A 13929-nucleotide genomic window follows, 5' to 3' on the forward strand; every position below is an offset into this window, starting at 1 on the left:
CCCCAGATCTGTCTCCCAGGAGGGCAAAAAGCCCACTAGATGCTAGGGAATAAACAAATAGAGGGGTGGGGGGTGCCGACTACTCCAACGGAAGGGAGTAACAGTCTTTCAGCCCCCCCCCTGCAAATTAAAGCATCTCCTTCCAATGGTTAGCAAGAGGACATTTGACTCTTTTGGGTTTTGATTTTACATGTGGGCCAAGAGAGCTTGGTTAACTCCCAATATCGTCCCATTTGGAGTGGTGAGCAGTTGCACTTTTTGGACTTTGGGACGCTGTCACCTAGAAAAACCTACCAGACCTTGACACATCTGAAAACTAAACATCTGAATGAGTCTAGGGTGGTGTGCGTCACATGCACCTGACACCATTTTCTTACCCACAATGCCCTGTAAACCTCCAACTTTGCTTCAAATCACACATTTTCCCTACATTTTTGTGATGGAACCTTCTGGAATCTGCAGGAATCCACAAAATTCCTACCACTCAGCTTTGTTGCATCCATACAAATAAAAATTCTGTCTCACTTGTCAGCCTAAAAATGTTTCAAAAGAAACTGCTCTTTTGGACCCGCGTTCATTCACCTTCAATTTCTACATGTTTATGGCCCTTCCCTGTCACAGGCACTTGGCTCACCTACACAAGTGAGGTATCATTTTTATGAGGAGACCGAGGGGAACACTGGGTGGTAGGAAATTTGTGATGATGCAGTGATCCCACACAGAAATGTGAGAAAAATGTGAGTGTTTAGCAACATTTTCAATTTGCAGGGGTTTCTCGGTAGGAAGCCCCTGGGGGACCCACACAAGTCACACCTCCCTGCACTCCGTCAGTGTCTAGTTTTAAAAAATGTCTGGGTTTGGTACATTTCCCTAGATGGCTGCTGAGCCCAGGACTAGAAACGTAGATGACCCCTTGCAAAAACAGGTAATTTTGTAATAGATAATTTTAATGTTTCCATGTTGTCTTTTGAGCCTGTCCCTGTCGCGGACACTAGGCCTACCCACCCAAGTGAGGTACCACTTTTATGGGAGACTTAAGGAAATGTTGGGTTGAAGGAAGTTGGTGGCTCCCCTCAGATTCCATAACGTTGCAGCACCTAAATGTGAGGAAAAGGTGTTTTTTAAGTCAAATGTTGAGGTTTGCAAAGGATTCTGGGTAACAGAACCCAGTGAAAACCCCAAAAGTCACCCCATTCTGGTTTCCCATAGTTGTATAGTTTCCAAAAACGTATAGGTACATTTCCCTAGGTGCCGGCTGAGCTAGAGGCCAAAATCCACAGCTAGGCACTTTGCAAAAAAACACATCAGTTTTCATTGGAAAAATGTAATGTGTGCACGTTGGCATTTTGGGGTGTTGCCTGTTGCGGGCACCAGGCCTACCCACAAAAGTGAGGTACCATTTGCATTGGGAGACTTGGGGGATCACACTATAGAAGAACTAATTTTTTGAGAATTGTCTTTCTTCCTCTACATTTTTACCTTCCAAATGCAAGACAGTGTGTAAGAAAGAAGTCATATGAGAAATGCTGTGTAATCACATGCTACTATCGGGACCCCCAAATTCAGAGCTGTGCAAATAACCACTCCTTCTAAACTCCATATCTTTTGCCCATTCCGGAAATACATAAGTTTCCTCGATACCTATTTTTCACTCTTTATATTTTACCAAATGGATTGCTGTATACCGGGCATACAATGAAAAACCCATTGCAAGGTGCAGCTCATTTATTGGCTCTGTGAACCGTGGGTTTTTGGTGAACCCACAACCAGAAGGGTCCAGCAGATATAACAATATATTGCTTTAAAAAATCTGGCATAGTTAGAAAAAGTTACAGAAGAAAACGTACACAGAAATGGCTGTTTTTTTCAACTCAATTTCAATATTTTTTTAATTAAACTGTTACTTGCTGTAGGTAAACCTTGAAGGATCTACACAAATGACCCCTTGCTGAATTTAAGATTGTGTCTACTTTTCAGAAACGTTTAGCTGCCTGGCATTCACCATTGGTTTCACACTCATTTCTGTCACTAACTGGAAGGAGGCTGAAAGCACGAAAAATAGTAAAAATTGGATAAGTCCCAGTAAAATGCCAAAACTGTGTTGAAAAATGTTGCTTCCTGATTCAAGTCTGCCTGTTCCTGAAAACTAGGTAGATGGTGACTTTAGCATCAAAAACGCTTTGTTTTTGTTGATGCCTTTTGCAGGGGAAAAAAACACATGCTTTCTTCTGCAGCACTTTTTCCCATTTTTGCCCTAAAAACAAGTTTTAGCTGTATTTTTGCTAATTTCATGTCCTTCTCCATGGGAACCCACAAACCCTGGGTACCTTTACAATCCTCAGAATGTTGGAATAAAAGGACACAAATTTTCCTTTGATAGTTTATGTGGACGCAAAGTTATGAGGGGCTAAGAGTGAATTACCCCAAATAGACAAAAAAATACTTTGCACAGGTGGGAGAAAAGGCCTGGCAGTGAAGAGGTTAAACATCTTTAAATCTCTGGAAATCTCATTGATGAGAACATACATATTAGCAACCCTAAACTAATGTGTTAACACATCAACACATGAAAACGCAAAAACAACAAGCTGATGGATGGAATGGTTGAATTAATCTCAGCCACTTGCAATCGCTCTGGACTACATCCCAATCCATTGTTTTTCGCCCACCATTCCACTTCACTTTGAACCCAGCCATATGCAATCAGCATTTGTGCATGCATGTGTTAGCACATTAAAGCCAGAGCAATTGATGTGGCCAGTAGTATGACTGAATGAATGAATTAATTACTCTATGGTAAATAATAAAAACCATTAAAGCATCAAAAAGAAGACTCAAAAGTAAGATTAATTTAGAGGTTAAAAGGTTAACAATAAGAGAGAATTTAGAACGTGGTAATGTAAGGAAGCATCAAAGTACTTTTTAAAGATAGTTCATAAAAAGTTTGTGAATCCGAGTTCAGCTACACAGGAGATGGATCAATGACTCATGCTTGTAGGAGATTCTAAAGACCACTGTACTCTGTACAGCATGGGAACAGCATGAATCTTATTTGCAGTATTTTCTATTGTGGTGAATTACAATTATTTGCATGTAAATAGTATGGGAAACATCCTGAACAACTAGGTCCCAAACAACTACTTGCCTAAACCACTACAGCTGAACAACTAAAAAGTCTCTACAACGAAGTACTGAACAATTACTGTCTAAACAACGATTTTGCCTGAATAACGATTGCCTGAATTTTAAGGTAAGTTTTTCTTTTTTGTATGGTGTATTAGTTGGTCAGAATTTATATATATATATATAAAGTGCAAGACCAATTAAAAGTTTAATCTGTACTCTAGCGATTAAAACCAAAAATAAGATGCGACGAACAAAATTCTGTAAGATGCGTAAGGAGACACACATAAAATCCACAATGGGGGAGCCTATCCTTTAGGCCAATTGAGGCAAATTTCAGTGTGTGGTACAGAAGATGACAGAAAAAACACCCACTACAAACGTGATTGTTGTTAAAAATCTAATTATTACTGAAGAGGCAAGTTGAAACACTTGTAGGATGGCGGCTGCATATTAACCATGCTGCGTGCAACTATTTTGCGACACAGATATAAATCCATTCTTTAGTGTCTGAACACAAAATTCTTAGCATAATTTAATTCTGACTGCAGTTCAACCTCTGGCACACAGACTTAATCCACTCCATACTTGGTACCAAATATGCCCTACAAAAGAAAAAGAAGTGGGTCCAGATTTATGGTGGCATAGCGCCATTCCAACGCCACGTTAGCATCATTTCCATTACTCTAATGTGGTGTTGCAAGGGCAAAAACTCCACGCCATATTTACAAAGTGGTGCAATGCTTGCATTGTGCCACTTTGTAACCCCCTCACGCCACATTATGCCTGCACCAGGTGTAATGTATGGAAGGGGGCGGTCTGGCACTAGGGGGGCATGAAAATGGTGCAAAGGAATCTCTAAGATTCCTTTGCACCATTTTTATTGGCATTTCTTTAATGCCTGCTAAATGCAGGTGTTAAAAAGAGGCTTCTAATGTGTTCAATGGGCCTCTGGGTGCTTTGCAGGATTAGCGTCATCATTTTTTACTCTAGACCTGCAAAACGCCGGACCAGCGTCAAAAATTGTGATTCTTGTCCCTCTGACTACTGCCATGGTGCACCGTATTTTAAATATGGCACACACATGGAGGCATTAGGGGGCGCTAAGGGGTGCAAGAAAAGTGGTGCTGCACTAGATGCAGTGTCACTTTTCAAAAATCTGGGCCATGGTGCATAGTTTCTGGCTCCAACATACATGAATGACATAAGGTACACATGCTGGCATTATTTCCCCATGTGACAGTATAAATATAGATTGGCAGGGTCTCACATCTGGCTTTTAAATACAGCTGTTTGGGTAAGTGATCTGAGATGGAGTCAAAAGAGGATTCATATGCAGGGATATTTTTGTGGTCTGAGAATATATCAGTCACTACCTGCCTTACAACTCTGTAGTTCCTCCCACCACGGTACTTCCTTATCCTTTCTTTAATCTGCTGGTTAGATGTTATATGAGCTTCCTTGAGTGAAGCCTATAGGGAATGCAAATCTAATTTATAAAGCATGCTTTTTACATATGCTAGCCATGAGATTTTAAGATGCCCCTGGGAGCTTAGTAGCTCCTTTAATGGGATTCTGTAAGCCTCAAGTTCCACTGTAGATCAGAAGCTCGGTCTTAGTCTCAAAGTAAATGAGATTAGATAGACTCCGTGATCTATCAACAAAGGTAAATGGGTAGTGCTCTGTGACAAGTTGAAGAGAGACCAAAAATACCTGTTTTCAATTGTGACATGCCCTGAACCTTTAACATAGCCCTACAATTCTGAGCCATAAAAGGCTGCATTTTTTGCTTTAACATTATATATTTCTACAGCAGCATATAGGGATTTTAATTTAGGGCCTGGCATAGAGTTTGGCGGATGAGTTACTGTGGTACAAACGGAATGGACATCCTGTCCATATTACGATTCCCATAGGACATAATGCGATCGTAATACGGCGGACGGAATATCCATCACATTTGTGACAGAGAAATCCCACCCACCAAGCTCTAAATCAGACCCTTAGTCCTCTTTATTGATTTAAGAACAACCCATCTCATGTTGAAGCTTAAGTACAGACTTAGTTATGTGGGGCATCCAACTAAATTTTGGGGACAGTCTTACTCTCAGATAAACACAATATTGAACTTGCTCAAGCAGAGCATCTTGCCCTGTGATAGTAGTTCTCACTGCTTTGTATGGGTTGAGTGCCATAAACTTAGTTTTGCTCATGAATAGCTCAAGTCCTTTATCGGTGCAGAAGACTAAAAATCAACCTAATAGGGCCTGAAGCCCAGCAGGAGTTTTCAAAATTAGTAGTGTGTCATTCGCAAATAAGTGGCACCTATTTTTGGGGCATAATTACCGGGGAAACTGAAAACGAAAGTAGATCATTAATGCATAACGTGAAAAGAAATGGGGCCAGAACACAGCCCTTGCAGACACCTTTTTCAACCCTCAAGGAATCAGAAAGCTCTCCCTTATTCCCAATTCTTAGTCGAGCAGTGTTATTTTCATGGAGCCTGATTAGCACTGCTAGAATATTCTCTGAACCCCCCATTTGGCCCAAGACCTCCCATAACTTGTGGCGGGGGGTTTATATTAAAAAATACATATGAAAGTGACCATTCCCCAGTACAATGTTTTTCCAGTACATTACGCAGAAATTGAAAAGTTGGTCAAGCCTTCTGGTTTGTTGATGAAACTGTGCTCGGATTCGGAAAGTTGATAAAACATGATTCTCCCTGGAAAGTTTTCCTAAAACTTGCTAGCAGAACAGCTTCTGCAGCCCATCAATATAACCAATAGGTCTAAAATCAGAAGGATCCACCTGCAAACTAATAGTTCTAAAATTACAAGGATCCACCTGCCTACCCTTCTTAAAAATAGGGACAGTTTCAGCACATTGCCAGAGCTTAGGGATAGGTCCGCCATCTAGAATTGCACGAGAGAGGATGTTGAGGTAGGGGCTCCAAATCCATGGATCCACAGCATAAAGATTGCCCGGGATACATTCTGTTTCAGGGGCTCTCCTGGGAACTATTTAGCTTTTAGCATCTCAAGTGACTCTGTGATGGAAAGATCAAGAGGGACTAGATGGGAATCTAAAGATTTGGACCCTGTGTTTAACGCCTTGCTACAGCTAGCACCCTTTCCTGAGTAGAGCGTCTCAAAGTGGTTGACCCACACTTGTGGATGAATATGGTAGTCTATAATATCAAAATAAGTGCACTGTTCCACGACAGAGAGAAAAACAAGAAAGATAATCGAGTTCAAAAGTGGCGAATCTATACTGAGTATTCTTAGGAGGGCCCTCAAGCACCCATTTGGGTGACAGGTATCATCATCGGGCTTCCTCCTCGCCAGACTGGTGCTGCAATGCCTAGCGGGCCACCCAACATTCTGGGTGGCACTCAACCATTGTAAAATTGCTAACAACGGAGGTCTGGGAAAGAAATCAAGAGCGGAGAGTGTAGAACAAAAGACACAACTGTAAAATTAGCTCTGAACCTAAGCCACTGTTATAATGAGATAGAAATTGGGTTCAAGCCAATATTAAAAACAAAAGTATAAGAGTGTTGCTGGGAATAATGTACCGTTACACTCTATAATCAGGGAAGGTAGTTCACCTAATCCTGCATGGTCAACATGTTTCGCGTCTATGCTTGGTCACAAAGTGATCCAGTGACGCTTCTTCAGGACCCACAAAAAAAGCCTTTGATTATCAAACTACTTCTCCTATGTATCAGTAATATTATCAAGTGCACATACAGTCACTTACAGAGTGGAAGACAGATTATGCCTAAGTCAATCGGTCAGTATAATTGCCCTGCATGTAATCAGAAAGACACAAAACAATTAGTGCCAATAGTCAACACCAAAAAAACATACAATTTAAAAACAATTATAGTGACAACCACCTGATACATAGGAGAAGTAGTTTGATAATCAAAGGCTTTTTTTGTGGGTCCTGAAGAAGCGTCACTGGATCACTTTGTGACCAAGCATAGACGCGAAACATGTTGACCATGCAGGATTAGGTGAACTACCTTCCCTGATTATAGAGTGTAACGGTACATTATTCCCAGCAACACTCTTATACTTTTGTTTTTAATATTGGCCTGAACCCAATTTCTATCTCATTAAAACAGTGGCTTAGGTTCAGAGCTAATTTTACAGTTGTGTCTTTTGTTCTACACTCTCCGCTCTTGATTTCTTTCCCAGACCTCCGTTGTTAGCAATTTTACAATGGTTGAGTGCCACCCAGAATGTTGGGTGGCCCGCTAGGCATTGCAGCACCAGTCTGGCGAGGAGGAAGCCCGATGATGATACCTGTCACCCAAATGGGTGCTTGAGGGCCCTCCTAAGAATACTCAGTATAGATTCGCCACTTTTGAACTCGATTATCTTTCTTGTTTTTCTCTCTGTCGTGGAACAGTGCACTTATTTTGATATTATAGGTTCATGTAGGGAGACTGTGCACTGGACCATTAATCTCCCAGTCCCCACTTTTGTTTATAGAGTTTAGCACAGCAGCTTCGCTGTGGGACTTATATACGGGTCTTAAAAAGTAGACCTCCCTCTTCCAATCTCTGCCTTCTACACTATTGACCATGGATAATTTCCAAGGCCTGAGCTTCGATGACGAGGCAGTTTCTGCGATCTTACAAGCCCCTTCAATACTTGATAATGATGGGGCCAATCCCGCAGGTAGTCTAAAAGAAGACTGGGATAAACTCTCCTCTCTCAAACGCGACTTAATAAAAACTGTCATGCACGGCACAATAATGACAGAATACCTGAGAGCAAATATTGCTCCTAGCGGTCTCTTGGTTGCCAATATACCCAGGATTTTTCTACGCGATCTGGCTTTCAGAAAAGACTGGGCACAGATCGCGTGGAAATGCACCAGAGATTGGCTAGTACTAATTATCAATGCTTCAAAGCGGCTGGCTGAATCAATTATGATGCAGATCACCTGTATTGAAAGCACCATAAAAACCACAATAACGCTGTCTTCTTTTAAAAGCCGCCTTCTGGAGATCAACACAGAACTAAATGAGACGAGGGAGTTTTTAACTCAGCAGAAAATAACTAAACTACAGAAAGACATCAGGAGATTTGATCGTGAGAAAGTCTACCCTTATATTAAGGAGGACTACGATGCAGATACACAGTCTCGCTCATCTGATGACTCTACAACTTCCATCAGAAAAACTCGCAATTATAGCAACAGTTCTTCATCCGATGGATGGAGCACTGATGATGGGATGCAACCACCTATATTCAACCATCCACCCATATATAACCAACCACCATACCCTCCCAACCAACCCCTATTTTGGCAACCTCCTTACCCCTTCTTCCAACCTCGCCCTATGCCAACCTATGTACCTTTTTTAGGCCGCGGCCAGGGCAGAGGAAGAGGAAGAAGGAGAGGCAGAGGCAGACGGGTCCATTGGAACAGAGAAGAACCCCAAATGGTTACCCGAAGCCAGGGCAAAACCCCTCCTCCACCGAGAGTTTAGTGGTCAATCTCTCCAATAAAAACCTGTCTATTGATGAACTTTCAGCCCTGAACAAAGGCTTGGGCTTCGTCCCTACTCCATCTGAAGACCCTTTTCGTCTTAACTGTGAACTGGCGCAATTTTTCAGGAAAATCCGCCTGCATTTTTTCTTCTTGGATAGGCCGGTTCTCTCTGGGAATAATGATACAGGTCTCAAAAAACCATCGACTTTTATTCCCCCAACACATTCCCTCCCCGTCGAGGTATTGACTTTCGAAAAAGCTGTCTTGGCAGATTTAGACACCATCAATCCCAGCAGACCATTTATGAATTTACCCGCCACTGAGAGGAAGGCTCTAAAAGACCTAGCCTCTGATCAATCAATCACTATCAAACCAGCCGACAAGGGGGGAGCGATTGTGATTATGAACACTAAAGATTATAGACAGGAGTGCCAACGACTTTTAAGCGACAGAGTTCACTATGCCCACTTGACTCATGACCCTACTACAGATCTACAGAAAACTATCAGAAGTATGATAGAAGAGGCTAGGAACAATGCATGGATTTCCCCTAAGGAAGCCGAGTTCCTAGATACTACACACCCTAGGACTCCATACTTCTATTGCCTGCCAAAAATACATAAAGGGACTCTCCCACCTCCTGGGCGACCCATTGTATCAGACATTGGATCTGTTCTAGAACCCCTTTCCGTTTTTTGCGACTTCTTCCTTCAACCACTGGTAAAAGAATCAAGCACTTTTTTGAAGGACACAACTCATGTTCTCAGTTTGATTGAGAACATCAACGTATCTAATGAAGCGAAAGCCCTTATTACACTGGACGTGGAGGCTCTATACACGAACATTCCACAGGATTCGACCTTACAAGTAGTGGAATCTGCTCTACTTGCCAGTACATGGACATCGACCACTCCAGTCCATTTTATTATGCAGTGCGCTACTCTAGCAATGAAAAACAATTTCTTCCAATTTGAAGAGTCTCTATTTCACCAAATTCAAGGGACCTCAATGGGGAGCACTTTTGCCCCTAGCCTGGCATGTTTGTATATGTATAATTTTGAGAAACTTTTTATATTACAAACATCTAATCCATTCCATAATAGGATCTCTTTATGGAAGAGGTATATTGATGACATTCTTATCATCTGGAATGGTTCTTATGATGAAATTGACAAATTCACCATTTGGATCAATTCTCTGGACCCATTCCTGAGATTTACAGCCCACTCATCTATCACACAAGTATCATTCCTGGATCTGGTGATCAAAATTGACAATGGCATACTTACCACCACTACTTTCCATAAGAGTACTGATCGGAACAGTCTACTCGTGTACAATAGCCATCACCCAAAAGCTTTGCGGGATAATCTTCCATTTGGACAATTTTTGAGGTTACGACGGAATTGTAGCACTATCCAAACCTTTGAGACTCAATCCCGTGATTTGAAATACAAATTACAGGATCGACACTATCCGAATAAAATCATTAATTCAGCTTATAAAAGAGCTCGTAACAACCATAGGGAAGCCCTGTTAACTTCAACACCCAAAGATCCAGAAACACGTCTGACATGTGTCTCTACTTTCACTCCATTGTCCAATACCATTAAAAAATTAATCAATAAACGATGGAATATACTACAGAGTGGCGGAACGGTAATTCCAAAACCTCTTTTTGCCTTCAAAAGATCAACAAATACACGAGACCTACTTGTTCATACTCGTCCTCGTATGCCCAATGAGACACAGAAACAAACTACATTATGGAATCTACCTCCAGTGATGGGTCACTATCCATGTGGCACATGCAATGTCTGTCCCCTCACCAAACGCTTAGACAGCATAGACCTTGACTACTTTGGGATTTGGCATCTTAACAAACACACTAATTGTAATACACGACAGTGTATATACCTAATTTCCTGTCCTTGCAACTTAAAATACATTGGCATGACTACTCGTCCAGTAAAATTACGTATTAATGAACACCGGAGCAATATCAGATGCTCCCGCATTACCACGAAACTTAGTGCACACTTTTTGGATGCAAAACACGGCCCTGACGATATGTGGTGGATAGTACTACAAGTACCCAGATATGACAGCAATAACCCTAACTATCTATTCAAGATCGAACAGAAATGGGTCTTCCGATTGAAAACCCATAAAGAGGGACTGAATGACGACATACCTTGGAATTTATTGACTCCTTAATTTTTTGATAGAATAAGGGTCATTATATTCCAATCACATTACGTTCAACTCCGATAGATCATTTTTTTATCCGTTATTTGCCCCTTTTTTCTAAAATCAATTGAAATGCATCTAAAAAACAGACTGGGCAATATATATATATATATATATATATATTTTTCCTTGAATATGGATGATCAACTTTTTCTCTTTTATAGTGATAAGAATATTTTTTCAGTACTGAATTGACTATCTTTGAATTGTGGAATTACTATTTTTTCATAAAAAGAAAGGGTGCCTTTGGAGACTTTGCCTTCTCAGTTCCATCACACCCCCACCCCCCTTTTTTTTTTTTTTTTTTTTTAATAACTTTGTTTCAATAACTCTGTTTCAATAAAACATGGCCCCCATAGTAACAAACCCCACTTTTCCCCGTCTGCACACGAATAGTGACATTCGACTATCACCCGATGTCTCCGGACCTCCTAAGATGGCCGCCAAGATGTAGTCCTTTCTTTATTTTTAGTAGCCGGAACACTGGCTGGTGTTCCGGGTTACTTGTGCTACACAGCGCTAGTTTAAATAACCTCCCGCTCCATCAACACGCCGTCTACAGGCGCGCAGCAGAGGGCAGGTTCCCGGACAAACTGAGGATTTAACACAGTAAGCAAGTTACTATAAGCAAGATTAGTTGCGCTTTGCAGACATAAAAGACCATACTACGGTCACTTGGTTTGTTTTATTGGTTGAATGGTGGTTCTATTTCTATCTTTCTATTTTTATCGGGCAAACGCCACGAGCCAGTAAGACCAGGGGAGATCAGGATTTTTTCTGCTATTATGACTTTCCATTCAGACGTGTAGTATGGTGCATTAGCCTCTCCTGGGACATTGTAGCATACAATATTTTCATAAGAGGACATTAAATGACCGAATAGAGGTGCATTTGCTACACATGTTTCTGGCACTATGACCCCTGAATATTTTTAGGGTAACCTATTTTAGAGAAGACTGTGTAGCCCTATAGCACCAAAACTTTTAAGGTCAGAGGCATTGTCATCAAATGCAATAAAATATATTTTCCTCCACACATTTGCTTCTTAAAATGTATATATACACATCTGTATGCACAAGTGTGTCTAATGTGGAATATATTGACATAACTTAGACAGAAATACTCAGACTTGTCCGACATTAGGTCTCCATGTATTACTATGCGGTGCTATATCATTATTCTTTATTAACATTTTTATTTAGTTTGTTTTCCTTGGTTGAAGCTAGCGCAGACCTAGGGAGCCCAATTTCTAATATGGGATGGTAAGCATCGCAAAAAACTTTTTCACCTTTATGTACTATACACTGATTATGGGTGGTTGTCACTATAATTGTTTTTAAATTGTATGTTTTTTTGGTGTTGACTATTGGCACTAATTGTTTTGTGTCTTTCTGATTACATGCAGGGCGACTATACTGACCGATTGACTTAGGCATAATCTGTCTTCCACTCTGTAAGTGACTGTATGTGCACTTGATAATATTACTGATACATAGGAGAAGTAGTTTGATAATCAAAGGCTTTTTTTGTGGGTCCTGAAGAAGCGTCACTGGATCACTTTGTGACCAAGCATAGACGCGAAACATGTTGACCATGCAGGATTAGGTGAACTACCTTCCCTGATTATAGAGTGTAACGGTACATTATTCCCAGCAACACTCTTATACTTTTGTTTTTAATATTGGCCTGAACCCAATTTCTATCTCATTAAAACAGTGGCTTAGGTTCAGAGCTAATTTTACAGTTGTGTCTTTTGTTCTACACTCTCCGTTCTTGATTTCTTTCCCAGACCTCCGTTGTTAGCAATTTTACAATGGTTGAGTGCCACCCAGAATGTTGGGTGGCCCGCTAGGCATTGCAGCACCAGTCTGGCGAGGAGGAAGCCCGATGATGATACCTGTCACCCAAATGGGTGCTTGAGGGCCCTCCTAAGAATACTCAGTATAGATTCGCCACTTTTGAACTCGATTATCTTTCTTGTTTTTCTCTCTGTCGTGGAACAGTGCACTTATTTTGATATTATAGGTTCATGTAGGGAGACTGTGCACTGGACCATTAATCTCCCAGACCCCACTTTGGTTTATTGAATATGGTAGTCTACTGCAATAACCGCCTAGCTACTGCTGTTCATTATTATAGCCAAAAAAGTCTTGGAGTCACCAAGTTTAACAACTTCCACCAAGTCACTCCAGACCTTATTCTTCCAGTGTGTATTAGCACAGGCTAACTCCTGCTTACTCTTCCTTCTAGTAAAGGGTATTTCTGCTCTACTTTTTGCTTCTCACTAAGTCAGTTTTTGCAAGCCTACACGTGCCATTATACCAGGGATGTTGGGAAGATGTTTTAGCTTTTATTCTCTCTATATAACATATTACAGAGTTCAGCGAACAATTCCTCATGACGACTGATTATTAAATTTGGATCTACACCTGGAAGAAGTTGATTGCTCATGATTTCCAGTGTATCAGATACTTTAGTTTAGACCTGCTTCAGTATGTTAGGAAGCCCATGTTCCCCTTTTAATGCCCTCTTATTGTTAGTAAAGGTAACATCACCTGGGAGGCTTGATTTGTTGGGCTTAGAGTTGGGATTTAAAGGCCCTTTTAGTGTGAATTAAAGAGTATTGTGGCCACTATCCTACTGCTCATTGACTACCATGTCCCCCATAAGTGTCCATAATTGAAGAGACAGCAAAATGTAGTCAATTCTACTGGATTGGTTTGATCTCTAAAATGTGTGTCCACTACCTTGGTCTGAAAAAGATCTTCCATTGCCATCCCTGAGGACCAGAATACATGTCAAACCCAATAACGGAATAAAACAGAGCATCCTTTTAATGGAGGCAGGTCTAACTGTGGGAAACTGCATGCAGAGTCTTTTTCCCAAGTCAGACCTACTTCTTGGTTATCTAAGGGTTCAAATGTTACATTAAAATCACCTGCAAAAATTAGTGGCACAACGGAAGATAAGTTGTCTTAAAATGATTTAGTGTAATTAAGATAGGAGATTCCTTGGTCAAGCCAAAATATCTCTTATACACATTAT

Source organism: Pleurodeles waltl, chromosome 1_1 (genome assembly GCF_031143425.1).
Source record: "Pleurodeles waltl isolate 20211129_DDA chromosome 1_1, aPleWal1.hap1.20221129, whole genome shotgun sequence".
Classification (NCBI taxonomy): domain Eukaryota; kingdom Metazoa; phylum Chordata; class Amphibia; order Caudata; family Salamandridae; genus Pleurodeles; species Pleurodeles waltl.